Source organism: Papaver somniferum, unplaced genomic scaffold, assembly GCF_003573695.1.
Source record: "Papaver somniferum cultivar HN1 unplaced genomic scaffold, ASM357369v1 unplaced-scaffold_99, whole genome shotgun sequence".
NCBI classification, from domain to species: Eukaryota; Viridiplantae; Streptophyta; class Magnoliopsida; order Ranunculales; family Papaveraceae; genus Papaver; species Papaver somniferum.
In genome coordinates, this window is record NW_020653081.1 from 7157682 (window position 1) to 7175031 (window position 17350).

General features: G+C 35.3%; 1 pseudogene; it reads right to left on the reverse strand.

Annotated features, from left to right (window-relative positions):
• Positions 1-8753: 8753 nt before the first annotated feature.
• Positions 8754-15031, reverse strand: LOC113346275 (annotated as a pseudogene).
• Positions 15032-17350: the final 2319 nt, after the last annotated feature.

The window sequence follows — 17350 nt, forward strand, 5'->3', positions numbered from 1 at the left end:
GTGCTGGAGTGTGAATAGAAATAGGTGCTGATTAGTAAAGAAGGTGCCCCTTATCCAAAATTGAGAGTCCGAATAACATGTGTCCTCCGGGGTACAAAAACCACTTTTCGAGCAACTTTCTCCATAAGAGCTTATTCTTCCAAAAACAACTAAAATAGTTTATTAGTGATAAAATGAGTCCCAGCTATTTATGGGTGAAAATGCGCCGCACTTTCGTGCTCATCAATACTTGAACTCGATTATGAAGATTTCACAGAAGTGGTTTTTTCCTGTAACTGGGTTCGAATGGAAGACAAAAAACATGGATCATATGTGGACGCAGAGACCAACTTGAGATTCGTCAACTTCGAAAGGTTTATGAGAAACTATAAAGATTTGGACGAACCCTTCATCCATGCTTCTCAAGCTAGCCAAGTTTTTTATTGCGGTGATGAGACAAGGAAGCATTGGCATCTTGTTTTAGAATCTCCCAAAAGATCAGGCCGAAATGTGAATGCTTGTGAAGATCCTTATGTGTTTACTGCATCTGCGAAGCAAGCTCCACTAATTTCAACATCTGTAGCTGACAACGAGTATTGGAATGGAGATCAGGTAATAATTCTTGACTAAATACTTGAATTTTTCTTCTTTTCTTTTTTCTATGTACATGGAGAGCTGAACACATGGTCCCCTTCATGTTATCAGGAAACAAGGTAAAACCAAGGATTGCAGCCTGTCATTCAGGTATATATCTTCTTTACAAGTTAATGAGCACCACCATTAGATGATTAGAACATTCTTCTCTGATTGTTGATTGCAGCAACTCCTTGATTTTTTTCGTCATCACTAGTTTCTCCTTCGGAGCTCACTCTTTTTTTATCATCACCAGTTGTTAGAGAATTGCTTGTTTGTGAGAACCAGTTACACTATGCTGTAAGAACTTTGTTTTTAAACTTCTAATTCCCGAACTTGTTTTGTTGCAGAGGTATACTATTTCGATCAGTTGACAGAGCAGTTCATCTTTTTGCTGGTATTAGTTTATTTTCATTGTTTGTAGGTTGGTTTCCACCTATTGTAAGAAAATACATCTGTAAGAACTTAAATTGGTGTGAATTCAGTAGTTGTGCTGAGATTTTTGGGGTTTCGACCTAAGTGTCAGCTCAATTCACATGTGAATTCAGATAATATGGTACAACAAAATTTAAATTTGAATTGAATGGTGAATGTTTTGATTAGTATATGAAATGAGTTTTTAATTTCAATTTAATGAGTTTCTAATCTTCAGTCAGAAGATTCAAATGAATCAGATTTTCTGAAATAGGTCCAGTCAGAAATACCAGTTAGACTCGATTCAGATGAATAAGCTTTTTAAAAATTATTTAGACCCATATCAATGTAGATTAGCTTTTATAGTTTTTAATATTGAATTAATGAAACGTCTGTGTATGTCAGCACTTATTCTGAGTCTACTGAAGTAAGTCGTAATTTAAAAAATTAAAAGAATCTCAGAAACAATTGTTTTAAGAAATAAGACTACGATTCTAGGGCTCCCAGAAGCAGTCATTTTTAGTGATGTTAAGTCCTTTTCTGGCAGACTTTTTTTTTTTGATTTTCCACTAGTGGAGAAGAAGAAGAAGAAGAAGAATCGTCGAGCTCCAATGGAAGAGGATCCACAAAAAGGTAACATTAAAACTCAGACTTCGTATGTTACTAAGCATTGTTGTTATTGTGGTAATAAAGGGCATGTGGAATGGGGATTAAATATTCGTAAGATAAAAGATACACTTTCTTTTGTATCAAACGAATTGGCTAAGATTTCTCCCCAAAGGAACTCGGATCGATATTGTCCAAAGTTTAGGCAAAAAAATTACTATAATGATAATTCAAATCGCTCGACAAGGTCATCTTATAAAAGACCCGAATATAGAAAGAGAAATGACTTTGTAAAAGCTGAGACAAGATCTGATGTTCCAAATTGGAGAAAAGTTGTTTCACAAAGTATTCAAAAGGGCAATCGTCCTGATGGTATGAAGGAGAAAGCTGCTCCTGCGAAACCCTCCTCTAAATGGGTCCCCAAGTCCTCTATAGCTAAGAAGGGACCAAAAGTTAGTCACAAGAATGACTCTCAGCTGTTAATTGTTGGTGACAATAATTACAAGAGTTTTCTTGAAAGACTAAAGAAAGAAATTATGTCTGAAATCTCTTGTACTAGTGAAAGTTGTGATTATGACACTCTTCATCACAAGTCAAAGAAGAAAAACAAGAGATGGAACAATAGAAAACAAACCAAGCCAGAGGTCAAGAATGATGATTCTGTCTTAGTCACTCGTGACGAACAAGACAATGATCAACTCAAGACAACCTAGTTGTGTTAGAATGTGCATACTCACCTTGGTGCTCAATTTTTTGAAAGGAGAGGAATCACATGAAACTGAGCACATGATCTCTCGGTTATTATATGACTAATTAACATCTTTAGGAGATTTATTTTCTTCTATACTCGTACTTTCTCTATCTATATTTGAGGTTTTGATAGAAACGGTAATTGTGAGTTTATGATGTTGATATCTACTGAACATATATGCGTAGCTCTTGTTTTTACGGTTAAAACGAGCCAAAAATCACTGAATTCGGGCATCGTATGCAAAAGTTATGTCAAAAACAGTTTAGTGTTGTGATCCGTCACAAGCAACACTTAGGGTACCGATCCTAGTGATAGGTGCAATATGGGGAACCGATCCTAGTGAGAGGTCCCCATACGAAGAAGTGTAAAACTGTTTTCCCCATAACTTCTTCGTCCGAACTCGGAATGACCTCATTCTTTTTGCGTTGTTTTCACAATTCAATTCCTTACAAGATAGAGGTAATTTCAATACTTGATTCTTTATTGAATATTTATGGTATATTGCATTTATGTTTATGGGATGTTTGATTTCAGTTTTCTAAGATATTCGATCTCATAATGTTGTGAACCCTTATGGTTTGGGTGACTTTTTGATTTAGAAGGATTAAGTTTTGGCCCATGTTGGTAGGATTTATCAAAGGATCATGAGGAGTTCTAATAGAAACAATATGTGAAAAAGTCACAATATGTTGAATCGGTTTTTGGTTTAGTATAAAAGCATATGTGTTTCGGCGGTTTTCAACCTTTCTCTGGTAAAGGTTGGTTGTTTTTATTCTTTTGTTTTTGCATAAGGATGACAACATAATGATATTTCGATATCAATTCTCCCTGGATGAAGATGCAAACATATTAGAGAAGTGGATGCGAAATTTAAGGTAACAATCTTGTCAGTTAATTGTTTTCCTGTTTAAGAAAAGCCTGATTTTATTTCATATATTTATTGATTTTGCTTAACAAAATTTCGGTACAATTTATGTTTTATTCCATTATTTGTGTATGGATGTGTGTGTGATTCAATTGTTTCCGGTTAAGAAAAACTATTGTTATCTTGCTTTATTGTGTGGTATAAATTGTTTAGGCTTACAAAATTTCGGTGCAACTGCGGTGCTTTAATGTCTATGTTATTTCAATTGCTTCCGGTTGAGGTGAATAATTATGCAAGTTGATTTATTTGGTTTTTATGAATTATTTATGGCTTAACGAAAGAAAAAGTTTACGGGATGAGTTGTTTAGTCCAATTCGATTCTGGATAAGAGAAACTAAGTTAATTCTGATCTTAGTTAGACTTATCAAAAGTGGAGGTTTCGGTTATTCAAGTCTAATAGAATGCCTTAACAAGAAATGTTAGTTAACTAACCTAGTACTTGTCTTGTTTAAAACTTAAAGGTCTAATTTATATGGATAATTAGAACCTGATGAGAAAAATAAAGTTATCTTTATTTTGGTCTTATCGAATAAAGCGACTGTATTTATATAATCGGTTCAGTGAAGGAACTGAGGTGCTTAGTTAATTATTGGTTTGCTAAACTATTAGGGAAAATTGTTTCGGACAATTGTTTCCTTGGTAACATATCAAAATAAAATTACTTGTAGTTTCGGCTTTGATATTGGTTATCAAAAATGGTGTGTGGAACCTTCGTGCTTAACTCTATAGGTTGCAAGTGTTGTGAGATTTGTAAGATTCTATTCGGTTTTTTCTTTTGTGACAAAAAGGGTGAGAAATATATGGAGTAAACAAGTGATATTGGCATTGATTTTATATGATTGGTATCACTAAGGAAAAGGACAATGGCGCTTAAACGTTTATCTAACGAAAGAGTGAAAGCATAGACTAAGGGGGAGTAACATATCATTACCAAGTGAATAACAAAGACGTGCGAATTGAAAATCTACCTATCTTACCTTTAGGAGGAGTATTAGCTTTGTTATTATAATGTCAACATCGGAATTTAAAGGATTGAATGTATACAGGTTACTGTGTTGTTGAATTCGGGAATCAAGCGTATGTGTAATGAATTCTTGTAATTTGTTTATCCATATGATGTAAGAGTTTTGTCACTAAAATTGACAAAAGGGGAGATTGTTAGAGCATAGCTCGGTTGAATCCACCAATCGTTGGTATGTCAAGTTTGGTTGTCATATTTTAGTGAATCAAAACTCATTTAAAGAGTCGCTTGATTATGTACTAGAGACAACTTCGTAAAGGTTAGCTTGAAAGTATTAGGATATGAGACATTACAAGTATTGCGAAGACTTGAAGAAGTGAAGAAGCAAGGAGCTACAACGACAACATCATCCTTCCACTTGAGGTTAGTGATATTTGACTTGAACTGTTTCATTCCCTAACGTATCTTTCAAGTCGTGCATATTGAAGAAAAAAAATGTGAAGCATGATTGAACTCTAGATAGACATAGTATTAAGGAATACAATACGAGGTTTATTGCTTAATCATTAAACTTTGTAGATAAGACATCAACATAATCGTTTGAATGCTATTGCGATTATGTATGGGTATGAGGTGAGGATTTCATCCTAGGAAACAATGTTTTTACATGTGTTTTAAGAAAGTACATTCATGAACTTGTTTTGTGAATCGAAAAGGAAATCGCCAGGCGTTATTGGTATTGTTATTCATTGCATATCTTTTGAACAACCAATATGTGTGATTAGTATAACCGCTCATGACTTTTTTGTGTTCTTGGTAAAACTATTCACAAAGGCCTAACTTATGTATTGGTATGACTTTTATTAGTGAAACACATCTTAAGTAATCACCTGAGATGACATGATCAAGTTTTTGATTTGTGTAAGACCAACTCTAGGTAAAGGGGAACCGATCCTAGTAAGAGGCGCAACACATCACAAAGGGAAATCGATCCTTATATGAGGTGCAACAAGTTTATAGCAGAAAGGGGAACCGATCCTATGGACATGTGCAGCACGTTTTTAGACAAAGGGGAACCGAACCTATGGACATGTGCAACACATTCAAGTTAGATACCATATGTATGTGGGGAACTGATCCTAGTACCTAGTCAATCGAATTTTGGAAATCTAGTGTGACTATGCACAGTACTCACATGGAGGTAGAACCGAAACTTGTTTTGGTAAAACCGTTAAACCCATGATTTGTGATTGAGTGTTCTTGATCAATCACATAGTTCTTGAAAGTCAGATGAACCAATTCTAAACTTGTTTGGAAGTGTGGCAAATCGGTTTCAAGGTTGTAAGTATGGAAGGGGACTTACAAATTAAGGACATACTTTGAACACGTGCAGTAATGTTTATATTTGATTGTTCAAAGTTATTCCTTAATAGCTAAAGGAAGAAAATCCCAGGATCGAAACATAAATAAGTTAAGAATCTTTTAATTAAGGTTGTTAATTTTATTTTAGGAAAATGAGAATTAGTAATGTGCATTTACTAGTTAGAGATTTTCCAAAGATATTTTCGATCAATATTTTGGACAGAGCATTTCCAGGAATTATGGAAACCGAATTTGAGCTTTAATGAATATCTTGAGAATATTTTCGGTTTTGGAAATTCCTTGGTGTCCAAACTTCCTTGTCTATAAATATTTGAAGTTTGCATTTCTAGCAAACTAATCCTTCGTGACAGCAAACTTCCTCGGTTGTGTTGTTACTGGTGAAGCTGCCTATTAGGAGAGGAGAGTAACCTAATTAGGCGAAATCTCTTACGACCGCTCAGTTTAAAGTCTTCTTTGGGATTGAGAAGCTCTATTAGTATTGTTGGTGGGAAACTAGATAATTGCGGTTTATCTTTTGTTTTCAATTGATTTGATTGACTAACGGTGGTTGAACTTTGATTGCACCTATTTTTTTATGCTTGAGGATCTTGTCTTCTGATATAAGATTCACTCAAACTAGATCGAAGTTTCGACAGGGATCTTTAGACTGTTTGTAGATCTAAAGACGTCTTGTGATAATCCATTGTTAACAGACTCCTTTCTGTGCGTGATTGATCACAAGACATTCAAGTTGTTATGTGCAGGTGTTTATTGAAGATCTAAGAAGATTTGAAGACAAAGAAGATATTGAAGATTTCTGATTTGGGGTTCATAATCTTCGGTGTGCACAATACTTGTTTCGGTATAGAGGATCCAACTATAACCGGTTTATCCTTGTGATAGATTAGATTGATTAGTTGTGTAGATCGGGCATCAATACAATTATTTGTGATTAAAAGTATTGATTGCAAAATCTTAACAATTACTTCGGTAGTTGAGAATAAGATAGATCTAAGAACCCGACGAAGGAGTTTATTGAGATAAACAGAAGAGCCTTTGTCGAATTCACATCACTTGGTTGAAGAGAGTTGCTACCAAACATATTTGTTGTTTTTTTACTGTTTGGAACCCAAACCAAAGGAATCGTTCCAAGTACGTGACTTATTCATAAGTTGGAGGCGTGGGAATACATACGGAACTAGGTGAACTATAGGTTTAGTTGCTTGGTCTCAACTATACGAAGTTGGTTTATTTTGTATAGCGGCTTAATCCTAAGAGTATTCAATTCTGGACAAGGTTCCGGGGTTTTTCTGCATTTACGGTTTCCTCGTTAACAAAATCTTGCTGTGTCATTTACTTTTATTTTCCAAAATTATAATTGTCTTTATTATAATTTAAAGTAAATTACACAAACTTAATTCCTATTTACTTGATAAGTAATCCTATTGTGTTTGGTTAAGTCCGAACCTTTTATCAAGTAAACATACTTCGTTGTTGTATTGTCTCGATCTCGTATCCATAGACGATCACACGAAGTGTGAACCGATTAGTTGCATTGTCTCGACTCAGTCCATAGACAATCACTTTAGGAGAAAGGACTTATAGGTAGGAAAATTTTTAGCTTGAGGTATATTAGGGTACCCTCACCTTTACAGACATTGCTTCCAAAGTTAGAAAAATTTATCTTTTTAAAGATAAGAATCACACTCTTAAGAAAGATCAACTTAGATGGACCTTAACTAAATCAGGGGATTACACTGTTTTATTCTTGTATGATAAATTGAATGAAACTGTTATTGAAATTGTTAGTCTAGCTTTACCTGATTTATTGTGGATAACTATGTGGAAACTAGATATATCTCAAAGAATTAAATTATTTATATCGAAATGTTTGCAAAATGCTTTATCTACAAACTCCAAATTGTGTGGAAAGGTGAAAGATGCCGAACCTCATTGCACTATGTGTGGAATTGAATAGAAACTACTGAATATTTCAGTGCCCTTATGCCAAGGAAGTACGAAATTTTAGCCCCCAATCCTATTTCACTGAATATAGATAGTTCAAGTAATATTTTAGGCTTATGCAAGGATTGGATTAATAACCCTAGGAATGAGATTTCTTTAGAACTAATGCTTACTAAGATGTAGTTTATTTGGAAGGAGAGATGCAACAGGGTCTTTGAGGACAAATCCAAAACAGCTAGGAACTTGGCTCTAGAAATACAAGGACACATTGCTTTATGGTCCAAAAGAAGTAGTAAACCTAACAAAACCAAAAAACTACATAAGAAAACACTAAATCCTGTATGGCAGGCACCTCTGAAGGACACTTTCAAAATCAATGTTGATGGTGCATGCATTTCTGACATTTTACCTTCAAGTTATGCTATAATACTGAGAGATGATGCAAGCAATTCAGGAGGAGGAAGAGCTGGACAATCAGCAACCCCAGACCCTCAAGAAGCGGAGGCTTTAGGAGTTCTGCAAGCAGCTACTTGGGCACAGGAGAAAGGTCTTGAAAAATTCAGGAGACTGTGAAAGCCTTTTCAACTATATTCAAGGGAAGAACTCTGATATCTCTTGGCGTTCCAAAGCCTATCTAGACGAAGCAGATAGAATAGCTCACTTATGCAACAATTTTTTGGGCTTTCATTTTGTCCCAAGATTAGGAAATATGGTAGCGAACACTTTAGCAAAATTTGTTAAGAATTTAAATTCAACTGTTTCATAGGAAACTAACCCTCCTTGTATTCAGCATCATCTATCAGTAGATAAATCTAATATCAAGAGATCTCCTCATGGATCGATATTAGATGGCTCTACTTCTTTTGTAATGCATGCTCCTCTGGAATCTTAGTTTGTTTTAATGAAATGCCTTGTTTACAAAAAAGAAAAAAGAAATTTATAGTTAAATGGACATGAATATGATGTCATGAAATTAGGGTACTCCCAAAATCAAAACGTGAGAGGCTGGTAAGCCGAACCGGAAAGTTAACCAGGTAAAGTTTGTTGTTCACTTGTTCTTATGAGCATGACTATAAGGTTTTGCTTAGTCATTGTGACCTAGTTTGACATGCAGTTGCAGCAGAAGGAGTAACAATTATCAAGCCAACAAAAGCACAGAACGAAAAGAAAGGCAGTGACAGAAAATAGATAACTTTACACCTTACACATAAAAAAGGCATGCCTCAAAAAATTAAAAAGACAGCAGCATTGGAACCCTACACCACTATGTCCTGACAACAGAACATGTAACATATGTTTCAGGTCTGAATTTTTAACTCTTTTGACATCTTATGTTGTTTCGCTAGAATATCTGAAATAAGATGGCGCCCAAACAGGTGTGAATTCTTGAGGATTAGATTTCTCGACGCCGAGTCCACCACATACCCTTGGCCTGACATCCATTGTAGCAACTGTACAAGGAGTTGCTTCTTCTCAGGTTCCCCTATATAACGTGATATAGCCATGCCACATACCTCCTAAATTAAGCATATCAAAGGCCTTCACATTAGTTTGGTGCCAAAAATAAATAAATGTGCTGTCAAAATATATCTCTAAGTTTCCACTAAGCTATGCTAGAACATCTGATACAGCATAAACGACGATCTCCAAAAGTTACAATGAAAGGATTTATCTCTCCAGATGATACTGTCCAAAAACAAGCATCATGGTACTAAGAGAGAGGGACTATTTAGAAGCGTACACTACGATAATACTAAAGCAACCAACTTGATTTGCTTGCTTTTGTAGCCAATTTTTATATGAATTAACCGGGTGCATAAAGGAGCGGAAGGAAAACAACAAAAGCAATATATGTCATGTTTCACCTAAAATATCTAACGAGTCTTACTAGCCACCACATAAATAATCAATGGTCTAGAAAGCAAATCAACCTGATACTATAGTTCTGTTCCGTACAGTATTGGCCTTATTAAGCAGTCGTCTCAGGGAAAAATTTTATCTTTTAAGATTTCATTTGAGGAACTATCACATACAAATTTCTTTAGAAATGACAAACTCTCATACCTGGTCAATCTTGTAGCCAGAATTGTGAAGAACTTTCACGACATCGTTTATCAAGTTTACATTACCCGACTTCATAAATGATAATGCAAACTTTTTCAATGAAGAACGGGAAATCTGCTCTGCATTGTCCTGCTCGAGTGATAGCAATGAAAAGGTAATCCAACACAAAACTACATATAACTGACAGCAAATTAGGAGTTTGAAAGTACAAATAGAGTATGATACCTTCACTACTACATAGGCATCCTTAAGAAGTCCTCCTGAAATTAAGATATTTAGAATCCTGCCGTGAAGGGCCCTACACAATGCTCTCTTGCTGTATCTTAATATATTATAAACTGCAAATGCTTCTGCCGCAGCCCCAACTTTTCCTAAGTTTTGAATTAACGCGGAACCCAATTCCTGTAAAAAATGATAGTGTTCAAAACTCTGAAGGTTCAATTTTTTTTCATTTTATAAAATCAAGAAAATGAACCGGACGATGGATGTGATGAAGGATTACATGTTGCAAAATGACATCAACATTATCCAAAAACCAAGAGAGACTTCTGTAAGTCCTTTTTGAAGCACATACGCTTCGATCTAGAGGCTGTGCACCCCTCATGCAAAGCTTTGGCTGCAGTAAGCCTTTGGTTTAAACCTCAAGGCTGTGGTGTGTTTGTTGAGTTTGTCTTACGCGATGAGTATTACATCTTATTACATTGTATATGTGATTTATCACCACTGATCAGTGGATGTTCCAGAGGCCACTCTATGAGTTTACATCTGGCCTCCAGCATGAACCTACCCTATGAAACAGTCCAAACTCTTATGACAAAGAGGACTAAGACTAACAAGAACTTGGCCCCAGCATCAGTAACACTGGAACTTATTATGTAAGGAATGAACTCAAACTAGAGACAAATCTCTCACCCTTCAAGACATCATTATATCAGAAATACAACAGATACAGTATTACCCCAGAATCAACTAGTACTAAACAAGGCATGGAGCAATAGTAACATCCACTGTCACATAAAATTAAAAAGAATAATCACGGGAGGAATTCAAATTAGCAATGCAACCACATTTGGAAGAGTGATAATTTTGACTTGCCAAACAATTACGCTCATCATACCCATGTTTGCTTGCCAATAAAAAATACTAAAAGTGTTGAATTAGCCAGAATAAACAAAAGCATGCAGGGATTAGAGATTAATCAGAGAAAAACAACAGAATTACCTCATTTGGATGATAACCTTTACTATCCATGTCCACCATTGTCTTATAAGCAAGCTGATATAACTTTTCTTTACAGAAATATTTGATTAATATGTGAAAAGTGTTGTTATCAGGAGAAATTAACAACTCATCCATCTTTCTCAGCAAGTGCATCACACTTCCCAATGCCCCTCCTCCACAGTAGGCACGAAGCAAGGTATTTAACATAACCAAATCATATTTTTCATATCTAGCTTCAAAATTTCTCGCAAGCTGCTTTGCCTCTTCCATACGACGACTTCGACAAAAAGCAGAAATCATAATACTGTGGCAATAACCATCTGCACACAAATGAACAAAAGTGTAATTCAAGCAGGTACTTTTGTTTTTTATTTACATGAACATGTCGATGGAACAGGTATTGCCACCTCTATTTTAGAAGGTATACCTAAAAATTGCCTAGAAGTTTATTTTGAAGACTAGAAAGATCAATGAGCCTATCATCTGAATTCAATATTTTTGTCTTATGGGCAAACCTGATTGGTGAGAGGTCAATATTATTACCAGGCAGTCTGCGTTTATCATAGGCTATAAAAGTTGGAAAAAGCGTCTCAAAAAACTAAAAGGGAAATCGGGGTACAGCCGCTAATACTCAAACCCCATAACCTCCATAATCCTCTAGCTCCTAATACTATTTTAATTACCTTGCTCTATGAGTTTTCCAATAACAAAGGGGAATAACAAAGCCTGTACACGTTTGTGGTGCTTACAAGTAGTAGAGACCCATTCGTTAAGAACACGCAAGAGTGACTCTGCGGCTGAGCTAATCAACCAGGATAATGCCGAGTCTGAAAGCTGAATATTATGCTGTCTTACTTGACTATCAGTAGTGCCACCAGAATAAGAAAACTAAACTGTTTCTGCGGTACTAACCGGTTTAACTATTAGCTTAACTTCAAAGAATTTGTTATCTGGGCAAACTCCATAAGATTTTTTTGGGCCGTATATTGACAAATGACATATACAGGCACTGATATGATATATGGATCATTCTCACAAGGATTCTAATATTTGGCCAACCTTCAGACCATATTTACAACACATTTGAAATTTCAATATAGACGTACCAGATTTTACTCCCCGTGCCTCTATATCATCGAAAACCGATTTTGCTTCATCTATATGTCCAGCCTTTGCAAGGGCATCCATCAATAAGCAGTATGGCATCTGTAAGCAGATTCTTGTGTCATTAGTAGAGCAATGGTTTTAAACGAACAAATAAGGTTTTTAGCAGTGTGTTTTGCACTTCAATAAAGAATTTACTATCAACAAAATTCATGTCATACTGCCGCCACATCACGCCATTCCCTAGAAAGTGAAACACTGCAGAGATACTTGTTATAAGGATGCCTGGTTTTAGGTACCGAGTTCTCCCAAGTTAGGGAAAGGGTACTTGACTGACTGTTGACTCAGTTGATCACACTTATACCATTAATGTTCAGTTAGGATTCTTCATAGGTCGTACTCCAATATAGAGATGAACTAAGAGATGAATCATAACAAAGACATTCTACTTACCTTGTGGATCATATTATAAAATCTAACATTCCTATATAGCTGAAATTATATCATCTATTCTATGAAATTCAATGGTGAAACAACCAACTTGTGTACCATTGATCTCCAATCTCTGGGTGATAGGCTTAAATACCTTGGAAGACTGTAACACTGAGTGTAGATGTTTAACACGATCATTAGGGTCATGCTCACAAAACATTTTAATGCTTGCTCATCTTCATATGGATTCCACCATCTGATTAACAAAAGTTATTCATAAATAATGGTCAACTGAGTCAATGGTTAGTCAAGTATCCATTACCTAACTTAGACAAACTCGGTCCTAGATCCCTAGACCACACCAAACTTGGTACCCTTTTAATAAATATCCCAACATTTTAGCATATAGAGAACACCAAAAGCGCTTGCAAGATTGGAATTTAAACTTACTCCACAATCAAAAGACTAAAAAAGAAGTGAAATATGAAGAAGATTACTTCATCTTGGGCATAGCCTAAAGTTTCCAGTTCGGCTAGTAATACCCTTGCCTTCTCAAATAAACCACCTCTAACATATACCTTTAGTAAGGTTGTCAGGGAAACCTGCAGCAAAAAACACAGAATGGAGCTCAGAAGGCGGAAATGATAGGCTCAACAAATTGAAAAACATGTCTCTTTTTCATCAGTAGGCCATGAGAAATATATTTTCTTGATATCAAAAATCAAAAGGATTCTTTGTAATATATATGTATATATATACTATTTTGTCCAGGAAGGTGTCTAACAAATAACCCTTTAATAAATTCAAGAATACAGAAAGAGCAAATTTAACCAACCTTATTAGGTACTAACCCTGCAGATTTCATATCTTTAACTAGTGCGTCGGCCTTTGAATGGTTTCCTTCAACTGAATATGCATTAAGCAAAGAGCTGTAATGGAATTCGTTGGGAGAATATCCTTCATTCTTCATTTGCTGAAAATAGGCCTCGGCATCTTCTCATCGGTTATTTGAAGCACAAATGGCTAACAGTGAACCATAGATTACAGTGTCCATCTTTAAACCATTATGATTCATTTCTTGGACCAGCTGAATTGCCTTAGAATAACCATGTTTGCCTTTCATGCAACCTGAAAGCAGCTAGGGTTACAATGGACAACCCTGATTAGAGAGAATTTGAGACTATAAGCAAACACAACAGTCACAATTACTAGAATGAATATGTGCATTAATTTCTTTTATAAGGAAACAGAACATATAAAGCAGGGGCTAATAAGGCTTACGGTACTATATGTAACAGCATCTGGCAATAAGCCACTTTGTTTCATCTGATCAAACAATTCAAAGCTGCTCTTAGATTTCCCATTCCTGATCAGGCAACCTAAGATTGAGTTACAGACAGAGACATTAGTTCTAGTAGTTTCATCTTGTATGCTATTATATGCTTCTAGAGCTTTTATTGGATTGCGTCCCTTCCCCATGAACTTGATGAAACTGCTATACGACCCAATATTAAGTTTTTCATGCTTCTCCATCCAAGCAATGAGCTGTTTATGCAATTACACAATTATCAGTCATAACAAACCAAAAACAAAAGGTAAGCAATCAAGTACTGAATCACAAAAAAGAAAAAGGAGAAAAATATATATATATTTATTTAGACCTCTAAGCTCCAAAGAACCCTTTTTGGTGTACATAATTTGTGAACACAGAAATGATATTAACAGGGCTCAATATCCATATCTAAATCAAACAAGTTTGAATGAAGACGATGATAGAGTATTTCAAGATTAGAAACATGTCCGCGGAACAGACTTTAACCCAAGATCGTTTTGCAAGTGGAAATAGCACTGAAAAAGAAAAAACTTCTAAAATACAAGAACTAAATGTGACTCCAAAAGTTCAATCAAGTATACAGTATCATCATTTAGAATGGAAGAACAAATGGAGTCTAACGAGCTAATATTACAAATTCATTATCCATGTATAATTTTTTTTGATGAAAACCCACCTCTGAAACATCTTTCCACCTATATGAGTTCCCAAAATATCTCATAATAGCATTCAAATCTTGCACCTTCAATATTGCACCATACCTGCCACAAAAGTAAAGTATACCAGTTCATTTCATGATAACTTAAAAAAGTAGAAGACCACAAATGAAATCCCCAATGGTACAGAATTAGTAATATATCCTTGAAACTGACTAAAACTGATGCTGAGAAACTACAGATGTAAATAAAGATTCTATCAAAGAAATAGTTGCAATGCAATACTAGCAAGTAAGTAAAGAGATAGAAACCTTGAAAGTGCAGACTCCAAATTGGGAGAATTCTGGACTTGGACAATGGTAGATTTTCTTTCTGAATACGAAGTAGAAGAAGATACTGCAGTTTTCTGAGCTCTATTTTTGTTGTTAGTGGTGGAAGGAGATGAGATATAAAGGGAATTTTGGTCGAATTCTTGAACAGTAGTGGTGGGTGATGTGAGTTTACAGCAACATTTGTAGTTTTTAATTTTTTGGGTGTTAGGGTTTAGAGGAGATATGGGAGATGAGCGCGTACAGAAACTATGAAACCCACAGGCATTACCTCCACTCAGCAGAAGAGTCTCCATTATTATTAGATTCACTCTAAGATAGAAGAAGAAGATAACTCACGAGGTAGTCATAGAATTGAGAAATTTCCTCTTTAGTCCAAAAACCCGACCCGGGATTACTGTGTAGTCCAGCGGGATAAACAAATTATCCGCTGGTCCAAAAATGTTTAAAAACAGCGGCAATTACAATCCATAATACGGGATTATGCCAGTTCCTTTTTCATTTTTCTTCTTCTCAGTTTTCAGTTTCTTCTCTCTCAATTCTCTCTCTTCTTTCAAATTCAGTTACCGAAATTTGAAATCAGTTACAGGAAAACGAAATCGATAAAGGTCATCAACAACAATTACCGAAATTTGAAATCGAAAATCTATCAACAACAGTTACAGAAAACCTAATTTTCATTTCATTCAATTGAAGAGAGAAAATGGTATTGAATAGAAAAATTAAGAGGACAATTACAGAAGAAAACCCTTCTCCAGCAAAAAGAAGAAGAAAAAACGATGATGATTCACCAACAACAAACCCCGAAGAAACCCCCCTGATGTTACTCCTTCACCAATAACAAGAAGTAGGAGTAAAGTTGTTACTCCTTCACCAACAAAGAGGAAGAAACATATCGATCAGAAAATAGGTAAGTTGTTGTCGTTTTTCTTTTTGATTTCTATGCTCAATGGAATCACTAGATATTTGTATGTAGTGTCTGGTATACATGTTTTCATATGTTGTATATGTAATTTGAGACAATATATTGACATGCAGTGTGTGATTCATATGTTTTTTGTTCAATAGAAACACAACATCTCTGTGAGTCATATGTTTTACATGTTTTTCATCTGTTGTGTATGTAATTTGACACAACGTATTGACATGCAGTGTGTGATTCATATGTTCTATATCTGTACTACATATCAATATGTTGTCTGCAATTTGTACTTATTGATATGTAATGATAGCATCTCAAATTGATATGTGTGTTACATATTATTATCTGCCTGTAATATGTAATGTGTACAAAACTTTTGGTTTACAAAAACAACAAAAACCAAAGGAAAGAAAGCAGATGCTGCTCCTGAAGCAAAAAGCAAAAGAAAAACAGCAGCGGCAACTACTAAAGCAAAAGGAAAAACAGCGACAAAGGCTGCTACTCCTTCACCACCAGCAAAGGGGAACAAAGCACTTGTCAAGAGAGCTGCTACTCCTTCTCCAAAAGGAAAGAGAAAAGCAAAAAGGGGGAAAGCAAAAGCGCTCCTGAAACAAGGTTTGTAATGTTAAAAGTGAAGATAATTCTTAATAACGAGGGGGCGCTGCCCCCTCGACCCTCATAAATTGTGGTTCATATGTAGTTATAAAATTACCAGTATGTTGTGGTATTTGATATGTAGTTGTTTCATGTTCATGGTAGATACATTAACTACATATTTGATATGGTGTAGAGGAAGAGAAGGGGAAGAAAGCAGTTGCCTTGAGAGCTGGTACTCCTTCACCAAAAGCAAAAGGGGGGAAAGCAAATGTAGAAGGTATGTAGTACAACTACATATAAGAACAAAGCATATGAATAATATGTATCCTTAATAACATATGTTTATGAGTATGTAATGATGCATTGTTGTGCTTGTTTTTGGTATTAAGTGTTTTTACATTTTTACTGTATCAAAGCAGATACATATGCCATACGTACTATTACAAATCGATATGTAGTTAAAATAATACGTAGTGGTATCTATTATTATATATCAATATGTAGAGGTAAATACTTATACTCTCATAACATATTACATATCAATATGTAGAGGTAAATACTTATACTCTGATAACATATTACATATAAATATGTAGAGGTAGATACTTATATTCTCGTATGTACTGTTAATAATATGTAGTTTCAAGACTTGGTAGATACTACAACTACATATTGATGATGTAACTACATATTTGATATACCATATTGATATGTACTGTAATAGTTTTTGGTTCTTGTTATTGTGTAGGTGCTAATAAGCGTAAGAAAGGAGATGGAGAACCACGAAGTTTGTACGTGGCGGTTTCAGGGGCTTGTGAGGGCTTGCGAAGACTATTAGGACCACTAAGAAGGCTATTGCGAAGTCTACTGAAAACTTTGAGTTGAGTGAGTTGCAGCTGAAGATGATTTCTGAAGCATCATTCGGTAACATGTTCCTAATGTTCTGGTACACAAGATTTGAGTTGGAACATTGGTTGAAGATTGAAGATGCAATGACGAAAATGTTACGATGTTACGTTAGGGGTCAAGATCCAAACAAGCTTAGATTTGTCTTTAAAAGGCATGGCCAACCGAATGAGCTAGTATCCACATCAGA